Here is a 19,262-nt window from a genome sequence, read left to right as displayed (position 1 = left end):
TGTGATTGGTTGAGTTTCTTTCAGGTGCATGCGCACTGTTGGCAAGCCAATCACAGCCATCCATTGCGGAAGCAAACGCGTCCTGAATTGCCCGACCAAATGAGGCAATGGATTCTCTTGCAGACGGCCGCCAATCACAATTTAAAAAACAGCTAGCGTGGGCATACCTTATTGCAATCTAATAAGCTTTCAAAAATTTTTTCTCGTGGAAAATCCTGTCTTGATAGTTTACCGTTTCCCGATTTCATGGAAGAATTGTAGTCAGGTCCGGTTGTCGAATATACACCGAAACGATATTGTTTCTGGATCTAAACTCTTTTGATGTTCTATAACAATATTTTCATCTTTTAGTTGTTTATACGTTTAAATTAATACTAAAACCACTGAGAATGGTGCATGCCATTAATGTTTTTTTAATGCTGGAGCTACCATGCATACATAATTAACAAAATAACATGTCAATTAGAAACAAAAGTTGTATCGATGTGGAGGCAAATGGTCTTCCGTTGAATTAAAATGTAAATGTGTACTTTAAAAGGTATGTTGTTGAATTACGATTGGCGTGAAATTAAAAAAAAAAGTAAACAGTTTTTGTATTTTCAGTTTGTGATTTAAATAATATTGGCACTACCGGAAGGGCGTCTGAAATAACAACGCCACTCAGCTTTTCATACCAGTTTATAATTAATACGACAGATTTGTCAAATGTGGCTGTCGATAACCATTTAGCTTCCAGCAGTTGGTCGCTTTTTAACTTTTTTTCCGTAGCAAAAATAAGCTTATTGAGATTTAATTTCTGCCTGTGGATGTGTGCGTTTTCCTAATAACTTGCTACAGTTTTACCAATTTCAATGACATTCAATATTTCAGAGAATCTGATTAAATTTATGGTTTTTCTCTTTTGTTTATTTGGTCGAACTCAGTTGACAAACATCGTAACTTAACTTTAACCCAAAATTACATAGATTACAACATAAAAACTATGCATATAATTTTTTCGATATCCTATTAGAAAAAATTGATTGAAAAAGTTATTTATTACAATTCTTTTGATAAGTGACTGGTTGTGAATTTTACGCCCACTAACATCGGCTATGTCTTTTTTAGTAACAGAATATGTACTGTTGTGATAATTACATGTAATTTCAAATTTGATACCCGGTTATACGTTTAGCACGCACTGGGAAAAGTTTTAAGACACACGACAATGTAAATATAAACCTACAGTGACAGTACTCAATGCATTGAAAATCAGAGCTTCCAAATATGTTTTCTCGGAAGCGAACAGCAATGTCTCACATTTTCCAGTGCTTATAACATGTAGGTACTGGAAAAATTCGCGGTTTCAGTGACCTCCAGGATAGACTGCACGATCCTGTGCATACTCGTGCAAACGTCACCTGTTCATTGGCTGGCGACTTGTGAGGCGTCTCAATTGGGGAGACTCGTGATTCGATATTTCTTTGACTGAGGGTCTATGACTGGCCCACAGTCCTCCAGGTTAACAGTGAACCAATAGCAGAAGTTGCATAAAGGTACAATTATTTCGCATTTCAGTATATCGCGAAATGAATCCGCGAATTTTCCCGGTCTCTACATATCACTATATTAATCCGCGAAATTTTTTTCCGGTCTCTTCTCATTTCATATCTCATTCCCCCGAATAACTGTGGCGGCGCGGCGGGAAACCTACATACATTCACCGGGTGACGGCGGCGCAAATACTTCACTAGACGAGGCCGGAGTCATCAGGAGTAATACACCGGCGCAACACTTGCACCTGAAATTAACAACCTTTCATGTGTGACAACCGCGGGCCCCATACTCACCCCCCCCCCCCTTAAATTAACGTAGCGCGAACAAACAGATGAACATCCCCCCGGAATCGAGGAAGGTTGCATTGCGGGAAAAGGGGTCGAGTGTTTAGTGGGCGGATTCATTTGTCGGAAGGGGGGGGGGGGGGTGACAGGAATGTTTGCTCCGAATTCAATTACAGGTTTACTGACGTCCATCCCACTCGCAGGCCACAGGGGACCGTTCATTAGTTTACCGCCCCCCCTTTTCCACCCCCCTTACCAACAAAAACCTTCATCGCCTTCCCAACGTGCCGCCCCATCATTAACATGGAAACATATTTAAGTTGCGTGTTTGCCTCGGACTCCACCGCGTCGTGCGTTCGTCGCCCCATTCGACCAGCCGCGCGCTCCGCCGCCGATGAACAACTTGGAAGGACGCCGACAACGGATTTCAGCTCTCATTGTCACAACGGGACGGAGCGTAAAGGTTTCGTTATTGTAAACGCAACAGGCGGCCCGTAGCGAATACCTTTCAAGCACTTGCGCCTCTGCTAAACGTTCCGAAACGTTCGTAACGTAGAGCGGAATATACCGAACACAATTAAAAAAAAAAAAAATTGGTTAAATGTAAAGTCGGTTTACGGGCTATAGTTTAACGTTACAACGTCATAACAAAACATTGATGAAATGATTGCACACTTTTATGTATAAAATTGAATCAGTTTTATTGAATTATCACTATTTTGTACGGATACAAAGAAGGAGTGAAATGAAATCTACAATTTAATTGATAAATTTACTTTTATTTGCACTCATTAATTCAATATATGTTTATTACTTTAACGAAGAGATTATTTTAACTATAACTTTTGTTCATGGTTGCTATTTAACTTCTTCCAATCTGTGTTATTCTGTTAAGGATAGGACGATGATAGGAAAAGTAGGAAATGAATGGGAGTGTTTCAAGTTTAATGTGCCTCGAAAAAGTCAAATCGATGGTTGTTCCAATCGAGTGTAAGAAAGATGGATGCGGCGCAAGCGTACAATGAGCGTAACTTGATACAGCGTAACGGGACAATGTGCGTAACGGGAAACTTTTTCGTGCGTGCAGCCGGCGTTTATCGATTTATTAGACGTTGTCACGTCAAAAAAAAAAAAAAAAAGGTGTGCGTGGAGTTTACGCGTGACAAAAGTGAAACTTCTAGATTTTTGCTTTTTTTAAAATATTGTTAGGAATAGGAAACATAATTATCTTTGGCTGAGCTCGCAGATCAATAAAAAAAATATATATCAAGTATGCGAACGCTAAATTATGCTATTGCGCAAGTATGCAAGTTTATACGTATGTAAGTGTGCAAGTGTGTGAGTAAGCTGCTTGATTTCTACCTCTCACCTGCCTCCTCGTTTTCTACCGGTTCCCCCACCACGCACCCAACTATTCCCCTCACGCGGTCGGAATTTTCGTAACGCTGGAAAATTGTAGTGGAACAGACATGGCTCCGAATAGCAATGCTGTTTAACACCGCTCTCTTCCTAATAGTTGTAACTTACTTTCCCTAGCGCTCTGAGCGTCACCATTTCTTCTCGTTACTTTAATTTTTCCGTTACGCTCCGATGACGTCATCTTCTAGACGTACCCTGCCGGCTCTAGAGAAGTTTCACTTCAAAAATGTCGTTCTTTGAACTGGGTGAATGAAAACTGCCGTTGAACGCGGGGTTTGGAACCGTAAAGAGAACCACGGGTTTCAATAGATCTCTGGAAAAAAAAAAATTGTCATGGCGCACCCACTGGGCCCACTGTTTGGGTCATGAAATTTTATGCCACTTTGTGTGTACGAACTCCTATGAAGGTACCAGGCAGTACTTGAAATTGCGTAGCTCGTACGGTGAAAAACCCGATACAATATATTTGATAATCATTATCATTATATATAATACAACTAAGTTGATAAAATGTGCGTGCCGATAAAACTTAAAAAGTAGTCCTGGCACGATAAAGGGACATATATAGTGTGATAGACCTTTATCCCCCCTCGAACAAGAAAGTTCCCGTTTTAACCTAAAGGGCGTGTTTTTAAAGATATAAGGGCTTTTACAACCCTTCAACTTGGAAATTAAGTGTAGTGGCGCCATCTCTTGTCGAGTATTTGAACTTCATCGCCATCTGTTGTCGAGTATTTTAACTTCATCGCCATATATTGTCGAGTATTTGAACTTCATTCAGAACAACGATTATTTGGGTTGCATTTCGAAAGGCGCTGCGAGCAATTGCACCATGTGTAGTAATGGCGCGAAATTTAAAATTCCAATTTCAATAAAGTTTTAAATTACATTTGTTACTATAATAAAGTTATTAAATTTTGTGTATTTATACAGCAGTAGCTAACTTATATTTTGGCATAATTTTAGTTATTCAAATTAGTTCTGAAAACATTTGAAAATTTAAGTTTTTAATTTTTTTATTTCACCTACCACGTAATCTCATATCAACTCCCATATATATATACTTGTAATATAAATAAATATATATATATATATATATATATCAACTCCCGAGCAAAGCTGGGTATCATAGCTAGTTTTAACTAAAACAAGGGACTAATTTGATACGAAATGTAAACAACCTCGGGTGCCTTGTTACACACAAGCATATTTTGACTGTTGCAGAGGGCAAAATCAGCAGAGTATGAAAAATGTCAAATAACTTTATGCGTAAAATGCTCGAAACATAAATTGCAAAAGCAATTGATGAAAGCCATTTACAGAGAGGAGAGAAAAAAATGGGAACGAAGAGACAGGACTCGTAACAAACTAGAAATAACGATTGTGTGTGTTTGTTTTTGTTCCAGGTTTGTCTTCTGGGTTTCAAGAGCGATGGCCTGCCGACTGTCTTGCCTGGTCACAGCGATGGCGCTCTTCGTTCTGGGTGAGTTTCAGTTGCTTCAACTGTAGTCAAGTTTAAGAAGAAAAAAAGGGTGGCCTTTTTATCAGCAACGTCTGAATGGGTTGTCTTTAACAGCCAATGTACGTATGGCATTGGCTGGAGTATACAGATGAATGTAATTTATATCACACAACATGTCACTGAACTTGCGAATATTACCAGTTCCTAAAAATACGTTAAAAGTAAGGTTTAGAAAAAAGAAAAAGTTATGATAAAACCCTTTATTTGATTTTTGGGATGTGTGTAAATTTTCAAGACCTACGTGGCTGCTGATTTGTGAGGCTTTTCAACTGGGTGACTCCTGATTCGGTACTTCTTTGGCCAAGCGTCCGTCAGAATAACAGTGAACCAGCACAAAGGTATAATTATTTTAATTTTTTAGCGTATCATGAAATTAATCCACAAATTTTTCCGGTCACTACCAACATCCAAAGCAACAAGCTTAAAACTTATATTGTATTCGAAAAAGAAGTTTTCCCGTTCCACAATAATTGTGATTGCCTCCAAAGTGAGAGAAAATTTTAAACCCAGGGTTCCACGCCCGTGACATAGGCCCTAACGTCAGGCTAGACATTGCGTAACTGTACACACTGAATAACTGATAAGTAGAGACCTGCAAAATTCGCGGATTCAATGATCTCCAGGATAGACTCTACTACACTCTACACACTCGGGCAAATGCCAACTGTTCATTGGCTGCTGACTTGTGAGTCGTCTTAACCGAGTGTCTGTGATTCGACACTTCTTTGAGTGAGGGTCTCTAATTGGCCTCATTACTCCAGATTAACAGTGAACCAATTGCAGAAGCAGCGCTAAGGTATGATTATTTTAATTGTAGCAAATCACGAAATAAATCCGCGAATTTTGCAGGTCTCTACTGATAAGCTATCTGTTGACTGCTTCTTATGTCATTATTGCCTCAGTCAAAGGACGTTCAGCTGCTCGAATAACGTATGTCCATTGGCGCACAATAGTGTTGGGTACGTTGAGGAAAATTAAAGCTGTTTTAAGTCCATCTTGATCACCTAAACCCCAGTTTTATAAGATGTATAATCATCGCTGTTCTGACATATGCACACTCATCCAGAAAATGTCTCGCTTACTTTGACGTAAACGCTAACACATTATCTAGGTGGTTAATAAAATTTGTGGCACTTGGGTTTGTTTCCAATAATTATTTTATATTTTGTAAGTTGTGGTCACGCAATGGCGTTTTATACAAAATAAATATTTATTTTAAATTCCAACCAAAAAATTATAACAAATTACGAAAACATGAAGAAGGTATTTTTTGCAAACACTTTTCTTTTTGAAATTTTTCTTCTTTAGGCGCCTTATGAAAATAATATTAGAGTGAATTTTTACTATGCGCGCGCACCACGCAACGTAATTTTCACAGGATGAAAAGAAAAAGGCTACATACGTAAAAATAAAAATTATATATGTGTTTTAAAATATAATATTTTAATGATTGATATTGAATACTGGTCCATGCAATTAAAAAAATTATTTATTGTAATTATTAATTTGAAAGAATTTATACTTTACCAACTGTTTTAATAATATCACTCCAGTTCTTTTATTATTTTATTTCTATTAATTATTTGCATGGAAATTTAAAGTTAGTATTTTTATTGCGCCAAGCATATCTTCTAACGTGCGTACATAATTGCACAAAACCATTTTTTTTCCACAACATATTTAACCAGAAAAATGCCTTAAAATTTTACTTCGCGCAGATATTTATTGGTTCTATTCTGCAGGAAATGCCGTATCTCATAGTACATACGAATGTGTTCTGTAATTTTTGAAAACTATAAAGCAAAATGCAGAAAAATTGTATATATATATATTTTTAAATATCTATATTGTCGTTTCGTGTCAAAAATCGCCAGCGGTGAATGACTAAAATATCCCGTAAGCAAGCCATTTCTCGTGTTTAGAAGCTCTGGAGGGGCACTTTCAACGGTTTCGCGTGTTCAACATGTGCAATTCCTGCAGCTTCACAATTTTTTTTTTCCATCCAAACCAGTCCTCACCTGCGGTGTTTTTTACGATCATGCATATATATACACGTAGTGGTGCCTCTCTCTATCTCCATATCTCTCTCTGGGATGCGGAGCGATCTATATTCGGACGTCTTGTTTTCCCGCGGGCGATTTCGTTAACGCGCTGACCCGCCTCGAGCGTGCTATTACATACATCCTCCCGTTCCCGTTGGAGTGGTGGGTGGATTGGAAGGAGGGGGGGAGGAGCATCCCGGTTTACACGAGCTAATATCGGCCTAGAATACCCCCTACCCCCGACTCCAGCCGAACATCCACATTCATCCACCCCTCTCCCCACACCCCCCCTCCTCCACCGAACACTTTCCCTCTGATCCAACTCCGATAAACCAGGCGCTAAACCCCCCTCCCCCCTTCCCGTAGGCAATATTTCGAAAAGCGCCGGCCATCGGGTTTATACATTAATTCCCCTCTTCCCTCCTCCCCCCTTCTCCCCTGTTCGCGATGCCGAGCCCCTCAATACTGGCACCTCCCCGCACACACCCCCCTCCCCTCCTAAAACACCCCTTAAACCGGCCGAATACGTCCCCACCAATCCCCAGGGCTCGGAAATTACCATGCATCAAATGAGGCAGATAGCCAGCGAAGGAGGGGGGGGGGGGGAACCAACGGTTTTTGGGAAAACAGGGGATGTGAAAGAAGGGGAAAAAAATAGAGCGGAAAAAAATAATTTCCGATTTCATTAAATTCCAACCATTATTCCATTTCACGGTATCGAACAGCCATTGGTTTTTTTTTTTTTTTTTTTTTTTTTTAGAAGAGCACACGGTGTTTACTTGATTAAAAAATAATAATCATAAAAAAATATCATTGACTCGTTTGCATTATCGTGACCGATGTTAAATTAAATCTCTTAACTGGCTTTGTTCGTGATGAAGATGAAGAAGAAGAGAAATGCACGCATCGTGCATTGGATTCGAAGTTCCGATCAACTAGCTTCGCAGATTTTTTATTTGCTGCAAGCCTCGTCTGTGGTTCGCCCGAACGTCACGCTGTCTTTTCAGACCACAGATTTTAGCCTAGCGAACAAAGTTAAGTGGTCGTTTATTTAAATTAAGGTAGTTTTCATTGAATTTTTTTATTATGGCGCGGATTAGGGATCCCAAAATTTAGAATCCCACGTACGAAATAACTGTGCATATGGTATTCAGGATCAATTTTATAAATTTCGTTTTGAACAAGTATGCGAAACTTCCGAAGATAAGCTTCGGACAAAAGCGGGAAGTGGTGTCAAAAGACAAAATTCTCACCAAATTTAATTCAAAGTGTTTGAAAGCATGGTTCGTTTACCATCGGGTACACTTTCGCATTTTCTATCAAAGGTAGGGGGGGGGGTTTAATGGGGCGTATGTTTCCTTAACACTCTTGAGTTGCCGAGATCAGGTTTTTTTTCTTTAATCGAGGCGAACCTACAGCAAATTTGTGAATTTCTCGTCACACTACCCAATTTTTTACACTTAGTTTTTTTTATTTAATGTTTATTCTGAGTTTAAAATTATTTAAAATTTATAATAAAAATCAAACCAAATTTAATACAACAGTTTTCAACAGTGATTATAATGAAAATTAGAATAAATTACTTATGTAAAGTTTTTGATAATGGTTGTATCGTGATGTTATGGAAGAAGTTGGTATCTAAAAAAAAGCCGGTACAAAGTATTTTACTGTCAACAATGAGACAAAATTTTACTTGATAAAATTTATTACCCACCAGATTTCAGAGAATGGACTAAACAATTTTTTCCGCGATATATACTTTTTATTTGCCAAACTCTTTCGCCACATTTACAAGAGACTTCACAGCACAGTGGTTGGTATCCCTGATGCAGAGCATGAAGGGTGTTAACATAATAAACTACTGAACAGTCTGGTTCTTTGCTAGATAGTCAGAGCTTCACTGCTGAAGTGTGGAATCAAGTTGGTATAACATATTTATGATTTTTTACTTTTTGTTTGTGTGGTAATTTAGCTATGTTAAAACAATGCATTAGATATACCAAAATTATATGTTAAAGTAACTGTTCTTTTGCAATCAAAGTAAATAAATTTTAGTTTTAAATGTATTAAATAAATGACTTCTAGTAAATTTTGACCACATCTTAGCAGCGATCCTCATTTACTTTGGCTTGCTTTATGGATGGCCGTCATTGAGTGAAGTATGCATACTCCTTCAAAAATTGTATATTTTGCTAACTATTTCTTGGCTTATTGTTTGGGACCGCGTCCGTAGAAATTATGACGTGCCTGACGTTTCAGAATGCATTAAAGGGATGTTACCAACCGAAGGCCTTTTGCGCTGACACATAATTCGTATAGTTCAATACACGGTGAGCTGTGATTGGTATCTGTGGTTTGGCCATGTTTGTAGAAGGGTTTGGCCAATCAGAATTGATCTGCTAAGAAGTTGCAGCATAACTTAATATGGTGAAGAGTTACTTGTAGTTTGTATAATTTTGGTAGCCAATATATAGTGGGAGTTATGCTTGATTTTGTTATAAATATCTTCTTTACTTTATTTTTACTTTGTTTTTAAGATCAACTTGTTTAGGTAAATTTTTCATCTTGCTCTCATAGTCTACAAATTTCATCACAACAATTGCGTTACTTCTACAAGCATGTAATATCACGACTTTCTTATCTTTCTTCTTGTTCATCAGAACCCGCTTTATTCACTGTTGATGTTCGATTAAATAATTTGTGCTTTCTTTTTTATGCTTACTGATTGTCATGATTTATTCAGCCTCGGAGTTCGCAAGATATTTCACGGCTGCTTTGATTTCATAATGAGGTGTCTCCACCTATAGTTGGTTAGATGGAAAGCAAAATTCAGCCCATTTTCCAGCAGAGTTGTTGTGTTAGCTTCATCAAAATGTTTGTCGAAATGTTGACTTGAATTTTCATCTCCTGTAAAGAGATTTTTCCTCTCAGACTTTCGAACTTGCGTTTCTTCTAGAGACTTTCTTGGATGATATTCTTTCCAGAATCTCAGAATCATCAGGCTATAAACAATGAAACATACTCATGTGGATCTCAAACAAAGGTTATGGTTTCCGGCTTCATCTCTCTTAAAAGAGCTTAACTTTTACTGGAGATCATCTGTGTTGCAGAATACTTGTGGATTTCAGTAAAAAAAAAATCATAATCTCGGCATCGTTTCTAAAAAATTTAGTGCATAAGTAGAGCATAACTCCTAAATTTCTAATCCCTAGTTTATCCAACTATCTTCTCCCCGAAAAAAAAGACTAAAAAAAAAACATAAAGGCGTTGCAAAAACGTCTGACACACAATCATTTTCACAGTCATGGTTTCAAACCAAGTGCCAAGAAAATTTTTACGTAGTAAAAACTCACACGCTTCAGGAAATTTTTGTTATCAAAAGTTTTTGATAAGCAGTCTTTTTAAAAGTAATCGAGTCCAAGTTCCATCATTTGGCTTGAAGGTTTTTTAAAAAAAATCAGTACGTTGTAAATAATGACACGTAGTTAAGCCCGTCTTGTTTCCTAGAGAAACCTGGCGAAGCTCCCCGCGCCAAAGAGATCACGGGCCGAAGGAATAATTCACGAGGCCAGTAATGGCAAGAGATAAGACATCAAACTTACATCAAGTTTTAACGATCACGCGTCCCCTTTCCCCCCGCCCTTCAACCCCGCCGTAATTACGCGCCACGTAAACATTATTATTTCATCACTCCTCTCTCTCTCTCTCTCTCTCTGCCCCCTCCCCTCTGACTGGCGCGCACCCGTGAAGCGACGTGAGTGATAGCGCAGCGAGAAGCAGATGTGATAACCGAGACGGTAATGGCTTGCGCGTTGTTCTCAGAGGGAAGTGCGGGAGGGGAAGGGGGGTGTATCGAGGGGGGGGGGAGAACACAAGCTCGCAGTTTACGCCAAGACGGGCGTGGAAAATAGCGAGCGGGGAAAGCGCGGGAAAGGGGGTGGTTGTGGATTATATATTCATATTTCCATCTCCATTAACGGGATGGGTTCGGGAAGTGAGAGGCGGGGAGGTATGCTTGTCGGGGGGGTTGGATATTTTTGGTAGGGGAAGGGGTTGCGGGGGTTGTAAAAAAAAAGTGGCGGTAATGGATATTGATGTGCTTTGTGCACGAGACTAGGGAGTCTCCGCCGCAGGTAGCTATATATCACCAGCTGCCGCAGCAACTCCACTCACCGCCTGACAGGCCGTGTGTACGCGGTGCTCCGGTGTGAAGCGGGTTGCCGCGTTCTCCCCCCTGGAAGCCGGGAAGCCGTGGCCGAACTTTATAGTCTTTCCCAGCATCGCCTCGAGTCCCCACGGTACCACGAACTAACGCAGCTCTTCCACTTCTGAAGATGGCGACTGTTCTGTGCCCCACTTGTCGCGCAGCGCTTCGGTAAGAAAAAAATATTTTTACCGAACAAAAAACTCTTCGCAATGTTTGGGTCTATCATGATAACGATGACAAAAACTAAAGTCATCTTTCTATTTTGATTGAAGAAAAAAAAGGTATTAACAGGGCAATGTTACTATCGGGCCAGCCAAATGCATCACGATATTTATTTATTTTATAATTTTTGCAAAACCTCATTAATTTTTTTTTAATATTTAGATCATCAAAAAATGTGCATGCGTATTAACTTGAACATATTAAATTTTTTTTGATAAAACCTTTCATATTTGACTAAAACATGATCGGCTTACGATCTTAAAGCTCATGTGATTGAATTGTTTAAATTAATACAGTTACCCGCAAGGCTCAGGCAACGGGCGGAAACAATCCAAAAGGTTGCAATTAATTAAAGCATTTTAATCGCAAACAAGAAGAATGCGTAAACAAATGAACATTTCGAGCAACAACAAAAAAACAGGAAACGGCGGTGTTTCGTCCCGGCTTCTAGCTAATTAGGTGGCGAGCCAATAGCGCGGACGGACGCGAAGGCAATTAACCCCAGCGGATGGATTACAATCGAGGAGAATGAACTCACGGAGTTGTCGGGGCATTTGTCGTTTTGCCTAAAGGCGTTTTGCCTAATTTTAGGCAAAACGCCGTTAGGCAAAACGCCGTTTGGCAAATAGGAGTTAGGCAAAACGCCGTCAGGCAAATCGCCGTCAGGCAGTACTCCGTTAGGGAAAACGCCGTTAGGCAAACCTCCTTTAGGCAAATCGCCTTTCGGCAAATAGCCGCTAGGCAATTCGACGTTAGGCAAAACGCCTTTAGGCGAAGTTACTTTAGGCAAATCGCCGTAACGAATTCATGTTTAGGCAAACCGCCTTTAGGAAAATCGCCTGTTACTCAGTTGTGGAGTGGCGCCCGGCGGTTCTTTGTGGTCTGCGGGCGACGGTGAAAACGGCGGATGTGTCGGAAAATATCGAGCGGCTCCTCTGTGGAAGCAGAACGAGGCCTCGCGCTGATAACCGCCAGAGTCGCGAGCCGCTGCGCCGCAAGTTTGAAAATACTAGTAAGAAATACTCAGTATCACAGTATCTCAGTATCGGTTTACGGACGATAATTTTACGTGATAACGTCATAAGAAAACATTGTTGAAAATTTGCATACATTTTTAATTTTCATATATTATTTACAGTTTTTTTTGCAAATTTAAATTAAATAATTTAAAAAAATATATAATCACGATCAATTAGTTAAAAAGCCCGCCTTAACCTGTTTGATATTATAGAAGATTTTCTCGCACGGTGGTTGGCCGGTGTTCTTGCACGCTCGGCTCAAGCAGGAACGTGACAATGAGTCATGCTTTTTCCGTGCGTGCAGCCGGCGTTCATCGATTTATAAGACGTTATCACGTCAAAAAAATAAAGCTTTTAATGCATGCAAAAATAACCGTAGTCATTTGTTGTACAAAATTACAATACCTCTCTTGAAGCATTACAAACCATTTCCTGGAAACTGGTTTCCAAAGGGATCTTTTGTAAAAGTACAGAATTTTTTTTTTCTGTTTTCTACAAGCAACTACCGGAGTTAAATCACACTTCAAAATTCCCTTTCCGTGTTTAGGAAAACCATTATTTGGGTATTTGATAAACTCCAATGATCAGGTTTCGATCGACCCCAGTTCAAAGCGAGGTGAAACCACACAGACTAGATTCCTGTGCACTACAATGGAATTTTTTTTTGTAAACGAAACATAAATATTCGCAAAAAATAACAAGATATTTGTAAATTTTGTAAATTTACACGAAAAAAAATCTTGTATCACTACAAAATAGTGTTTTTTGTAATGGGTTCGGATTTTCCCCCGAGCATTTATGCTATGTGCTATCCCAGTACCTTCAATAGTTAAAAAGCTATTTGTAACCCTTCCCTTTGATAGCTTCCCATTATTTACTGCTCACATAGCAAGCAAAATAAAATAAAGTCAAATTATTGTTTATTCAATTATATTTTCCATGGCTTAGAAAGGTTATGCTTGAATGAAACATCAATTAAAATATAAAATTATGCACCAAACCATAACCACGTGTTGTACAATTTAACAATATGTTTATTGGAATGTTACAAACGGTTTCTCGGCAAGTAGTTTCCAATGGAAACTCTTTTAGATAGTACGGAAAAAAATGTTTACAAATGCAAATTGTTGCCAAGTGATTTCCGTCATTCATTTAATCACACTATATATTATGCTATGGATAATCTAAATTTGGAATTATCTTTGATAGATTTGTGCAATGGGAGTGCATGACTTGATGTAATCTTTTGGGCATACGCCATTGATAAGCACATGTATATCTGTAGAAGAAAACTACAAAAAACCAAAAGACAAAAACACAAACTAAGCAAAAGTTGCTGTTGTCAACAGGACATATACACCACATAATATTCCATAGCAGGAATATGATCAACAAACAAAGAAAAATAAACAAAGAAAAATGGACTAACAGAACGAAAAAAAAAAACCCACAAATAATGAATTGAACTCCAAAAAAATTCAGCACAACAGTTGAAACAAGACAAAAACACAACAAAACGAAAAGACGAAACAAAACACATTAGTTTTCCAAAACAGAAACAAGTCAGCACAACAGTTGAAACGAGACAAAAACACAACAAAAACTAAACTATTGTGTTTGTTTCGTCTTTTCGTTTTGTTGTGTTTTTGTCACGTTTCAACTGTTGTTCTGAATTTTGTTGGGGTTCAATTCATCATTTGTGGGTTTTTTTCCGTTCTCTTAGTCCACTTTTCTTTGTTTTTTTCTTTATTTGTTAACCATATTCCTGTTTTGGAATATTATGTGGTGTATATATCCTGTTGACAACAGCAATTTTTCCTTAATTTGTGTTTTTTGTCTTTTGGTTTTTTGTAGTTTTCTTCTACAGACATACATGTCTTAGCAATGGCGTATGTCCAAAAGCTTACATCAAGACTAAATTTGGAAGATCATATGATAAAAATGTCCATGGCCTAAAAGCTGATGAAACCAATATAGTGTATTTTATCCCCAATCACCCTTCCCAATCCCCTTAATCACATTTAAATTATTTTAAAACCCGGATGAAAAGAAGTAGATAATATTTTAGGTTTTTTATATTAAGATATTTTATTGAATAAAGAGTTACTAAGTATAAAGTTTTATAACAAATAGTTTCTAATTATAAGTTGTATATTCAATAATTATAATAAAGCTGTGTGGTTTTTTGGTTTGGCATACCAGAAATACTGAATTTCTTAAAAATTTATATAAATACACTTAAACTTTATTAAGTTAATTTTTGCACGATTTGAATCTCTTATACTAATCAATTAGTCGTCAAGATGTTAAATTATAATTTGGATATGAACCTCCCGCGTGAGTTTCCCTTATATAGCTCCCTCCTTGTCCTGTGTGACGCTCGAGAAGGATGCTGCTTCTGTACGTGCGCGTGTTCTGTGTTCTGGCGGCCGCCGTATCTCCTCCGCCAGAGCAAGCCGCGATCTTCTTTGTGCGCCCGGGCGCGTGGAAGGGTAGGCAGCGCCGCCACGCGTCCGCGCTGGGCGGGCTTATTTACCCGGGCAGGGGCAAGCGTGAATGGTCCGCGCGGATGCTGGGAAAGACCAGCGGAGACGGCGGGCTTTGGGAAGACTTCGATAAGCAGGACGGGCTCTGATCCTCCCGCACGACGCGAGGCCGGCGTTGAATGGGCCGTCGGACTTTGCTGGGGAGCTTGGCGAGGCTTCACGGGGAGGAATTCCCTACCCCATTCGACCATCGGAGTTGCAAACTGCCGGGAGACATTGTCACTGTAACGGTAAACTTCAGTTTTTAAACAATATATGTCATCTTTTCTTCTGGTATTCACCAGTGACGTCTAAACATCTAACCTCTGTAACGAAAAAAAAAAAAACAAAAAAAAAAAACACGTGTTCTCATGCTCTTCATGTTGCAAATAAACTTATAATACAAAACTCGCACACGAACTTTAACGTAAGAAATGTAGTGCGTTATTAATATATAAATATAAACAAAATCGTCGCTTTCTAAGGAACAACATTTCTGGACGCGAATAACACCCGAAGTTCTTGCGCCCGCCGCTAGGATTTGCTGCCAATTTGCTTTACTTGCCGCCATTACGCGCAGATAGCAACACGAAACATAAATAAGTTTTAAACTGTTAGAAACGACTCCGATAAAAGCGAAAATACTTGAAAAAAATCCTAAACCTCGGCTTTGGACCTGTTTTAGACAAGGAATATTATTAAAATACTGTCCGTCTCGTTAAAATCACTAAACAGTTAATAATATAAAGATAACACACACGTTAACCACGTCCTCTAAGGAGAATATGTATTACAGTTCGTGTAATGCCAGTTTCCTAGGTATTTTAAACATTGTGATTACTTTTTACTATGTGTATTTTAATTTACCCAATATATTCCAGGGTAGTTTCACTACCATAAAATATTTGGCAAGCCAATACGGTTGGTATGTCCCATAAAACTTAAACTTTTTATACACGGGTTTATGTTCCTACTCGTGGGTCCGCCATCTTTGTGACACTGTTCATCGACTTCCATTCCATTTTCACGAAATAACTGCTACTAAATGCCGTATACAAAGAGGTAAGACGTAAAAAAAGATAAAATCTCGCCTTCCGTGGTATCCATTAAATAAAGTTTTGGGATTTTACGCCACACGTTTATGTGATGAAGCCTCATTTCAAACACGCGGTGAACCGAGTTGATGTTCATAAACTGAGTCAGTCATGGCCCACTTCGCTCCTTTAGTGGGCCAGATATAATTTTCTAAACTACATTAGAAACGACATTATGAAAAAAAAAATATTAATTTCTCTACAACAATTTTTTTAATGTCGTGATATTCTGTACACTAACCAATAAATACACTATAAGGCGTGTGATTAAGCAACGAAAAATAATTCTGTTAAAAATAGTGTTTACAAATGAATTTGTGTGCGCGGAGTCGACGAACGACAGAAGTGAAACTTCTTGCTTATTATATTATTAGGTACAGGAAACATAATTCTCTTTGGCTGAAGTCACAGATAAAAAAAAATTGGTTGTCTGTAATGTCGGTTTACGGACGATAGTTTAACGTGACAACGTCATAACAAAACATTGATGAAATGATTGCATACTTTTATGAATAAAATTGAATCATTTTTATTGAACTATCACTATTTTGTATGGATACAAAGAATGAAGTGAATTGAAATCTACAATTTAATTGATAAATTTACTTTTATTTGCACTCATTAATTCAAATATGTTTCTTACTTTAGCGAACAGATTATTTTAACTATAACTTTGATACATGTTTGCTATTTAACTTCTTCCAATCTGTGTTATTCTGTTAAGGATAGGACGATGATAGGAAAAGTAGGAAACGAATGGGAGTGTTTCAAGTTTAATGTGCCTCGAAAAAGTCAAATCGATAGTTGTTCCAATCGAGTGGAAGAGAGATAGATGCGGTGCAAGCGTACAATAAGCGTAACGGGACACAGCGTATCGGGATAATGTGCGTAACGGGACACTTTTTTTTGGCGTGCAGCCGGCGTTCATCGACGTCAAAATGCAAATTTTCTGAAGTACTGTCAAAACGTTGCGCACTTGTTTTGCAAATAAACGCGTGTCAGGCAGAGAAGGCACAGAATTTTATTCCGTAAACAAAAAATGTACCGATTCGAGGGCACAGTTACTGGCCTTATAGCAAGGTTGTGATTGTTGCCTTCACGGAAAACTTACCAGTGAATACTGACGTAGCCTATGAGGGCTGCAATCCAGAAGAGGTATAATTTTTACCAAGGAATAGAATACGTCGGAACTTCCGTGCGGCACCAAGACTACGAAATAAAGTCATTGTCACAACGCAGCGTGCATATACGTAAGCATTACATTTCCATTCTTTCTGCAGCCTGATTCACACTTCTTTCTTTCAGACTCTTTTGGCATACTTAATTAAACGTGGAATAAAAAATCCACGGGAGCTAGGGAGAAAAGGAATTTTAAAAAACACGGGCCTAATGTTAAGAATATACGAGGGTTATTTTTTTTCAACCTCCGATCGGCTGTAATAAAAAAACGGGAATGAATTGGGAAATTATTTTAATGTCCAAAGAAACGTACATATTTACTATATTTTCCCACATAATCACCGTGCATATTGAGGCATTTGTCGTACCGATGCACCAGCTTTCCAATACCCTCTGCATAAAATGATGCCTCCTGCCTATTCAGTCACGTTTTAACAGTGCCCTGCAGTGTGATTACAGTTTCATTTCTCCATGGCATGCCCATTAATCGATACCCTAATCGCTCGTACACGAATCGACACGTCTCGTAGTGTTTACTCCCTTCCACCAACCATGTGGAACGGCCAACTCACACCTCAGTTGTGTTTGATCACCCTCCTTACAGTCCGGATTTGGCACCGAGTGACTATCACCTTTTCCCCACGTTGAAAAAGTGGCTTGGAGGACGACGCTTCAACACCAATGATGAACTGCAGAGCACTGTTAAAACGTGGCTGAATAGGCAGGATGCATCATTTTATGCAGAGGGTATTGGAAAGCTGGTGCATCGGTACGACAAATGCCTCAATCTGCACGTTGATTATGTGGAAAAATAGAGTAAAGATGTACGTTTCTTTTGACATTAAAATAATTTCCCAATTCATTCCCGTTTTTTTATTACAGCCGATCGGAGTTTGAAAAAAAAAATAACCCTCGTATTTGGAGGGAAATTATAGTTTTTTTTTACTTGTGCTAACAACAGGCATACTAAATAAATAATAATTGTTGTTTACGATATATGTATTATATATAATACATAAAATATAATATCTATAATATATAATATAATATATATTATAATACAATAGGATATTGTATATACTATAATATATATAATATAATACATATAATATTATGTATTCATCTGGTAGGACTCGACTTAATTTTATCACACATTTCATTTTTTTCTTCTGTGGCTGAAATTTAATATTGACTGAGTGCACGAGGTGATGTTTACAAGTAAAGCTTTCCCATTTACTTTCCGCCGCAACCTCCCAGCCCCCCCCCCCCCCCCCCAAACCCAACAAGCACTTCGCAGCCGACTACAGAATCCCCGGGGGAACTCGCTCCTCCTTCGCACCTCCGCAGCTATCCGCCCTCCCAGGAAAGCCATTACTCCCGTCGCAGCGGCCACGTGATACCTTTCACCCCTTTTTTTCCCCCGCCGCCCTTTATGTCCCGGTAGTCGATTTTCGGCGAAGGCGCACGTATTTCGCCCCCCCCCTTACCCTCCCCCTTCCTTTTTCTCCAACAAGGGTTCGCACGAGTGTTGTGTCGGAAAAGGTTCTCGGAATGAAGGTTCCTTCCGTTCTCTTCTCGCTCCCGGGGCTTAGAATCGAGTAGAAAAAAAAGGGGGGGTGGAGGGGGTTCTTACCCCTGGAGGCATTGTCCGATAGAGGAGGGGCCGATAGAGACGAGCGCCCTGGCGGTCTCACTCGGAACTACATCCGCGGGGGATCACTGCGCGGGGTACGTCTTCAGGCGGACATCTCAAGGACCCGTCCGATCGCTGGTTGGTCCGCGCGACTCTCTGACGTCAAGCGCGGTGCGGCCAACCAGAACTCTTTTGACGTGACAACGTCTGATAAATCGATGAACGCCGGCTGCACGCACGAAAAAATGTCACGTTCCACCTAAGCTGAGCGTGCAAGAACCGACCAACCACCGTACGGGAAAATCTTCTATAATATCAAACAGGTTAAGGCGGGCTTTTAAACTAATTGTTCGTAGTTATATTTAAGCAAATTATTTAAATTAAATTTGCAAAAAGCTATAAATAATATTTTAAAAACTAAAAAGTATGCAATTTTTTCATCGATGTTTTCTTATGACGTTATCACGTAAAATTATCGTCCGTAAACCGACTTTACAGACGACCCCCCTTTTTTATTTATTATGAACTCAAGCTGTTGAACTCGGCCACCAGGTTGTAACACTGCGCCATCGGCGTCTGT

The sequence above is a fragment of the Bacillus rossius genome, chromosome 10 (genome assembly GCF_032445375.1).
Source record: "Bacillus rossius redtenbacheri isolate Brsri chromosome 10, Brsri_v3, whole genome shotgun sequence".
In the NCBI taxonomy this organism is placed as follows: Eukaryota; Metazoa; Arthropoda; class Insecta; order Phasmatodea; family Bacillidae; genus Bacillus; species Bacillus rossius.
This window is presented reverse-complemented; position numbering follows the sequence as displayed.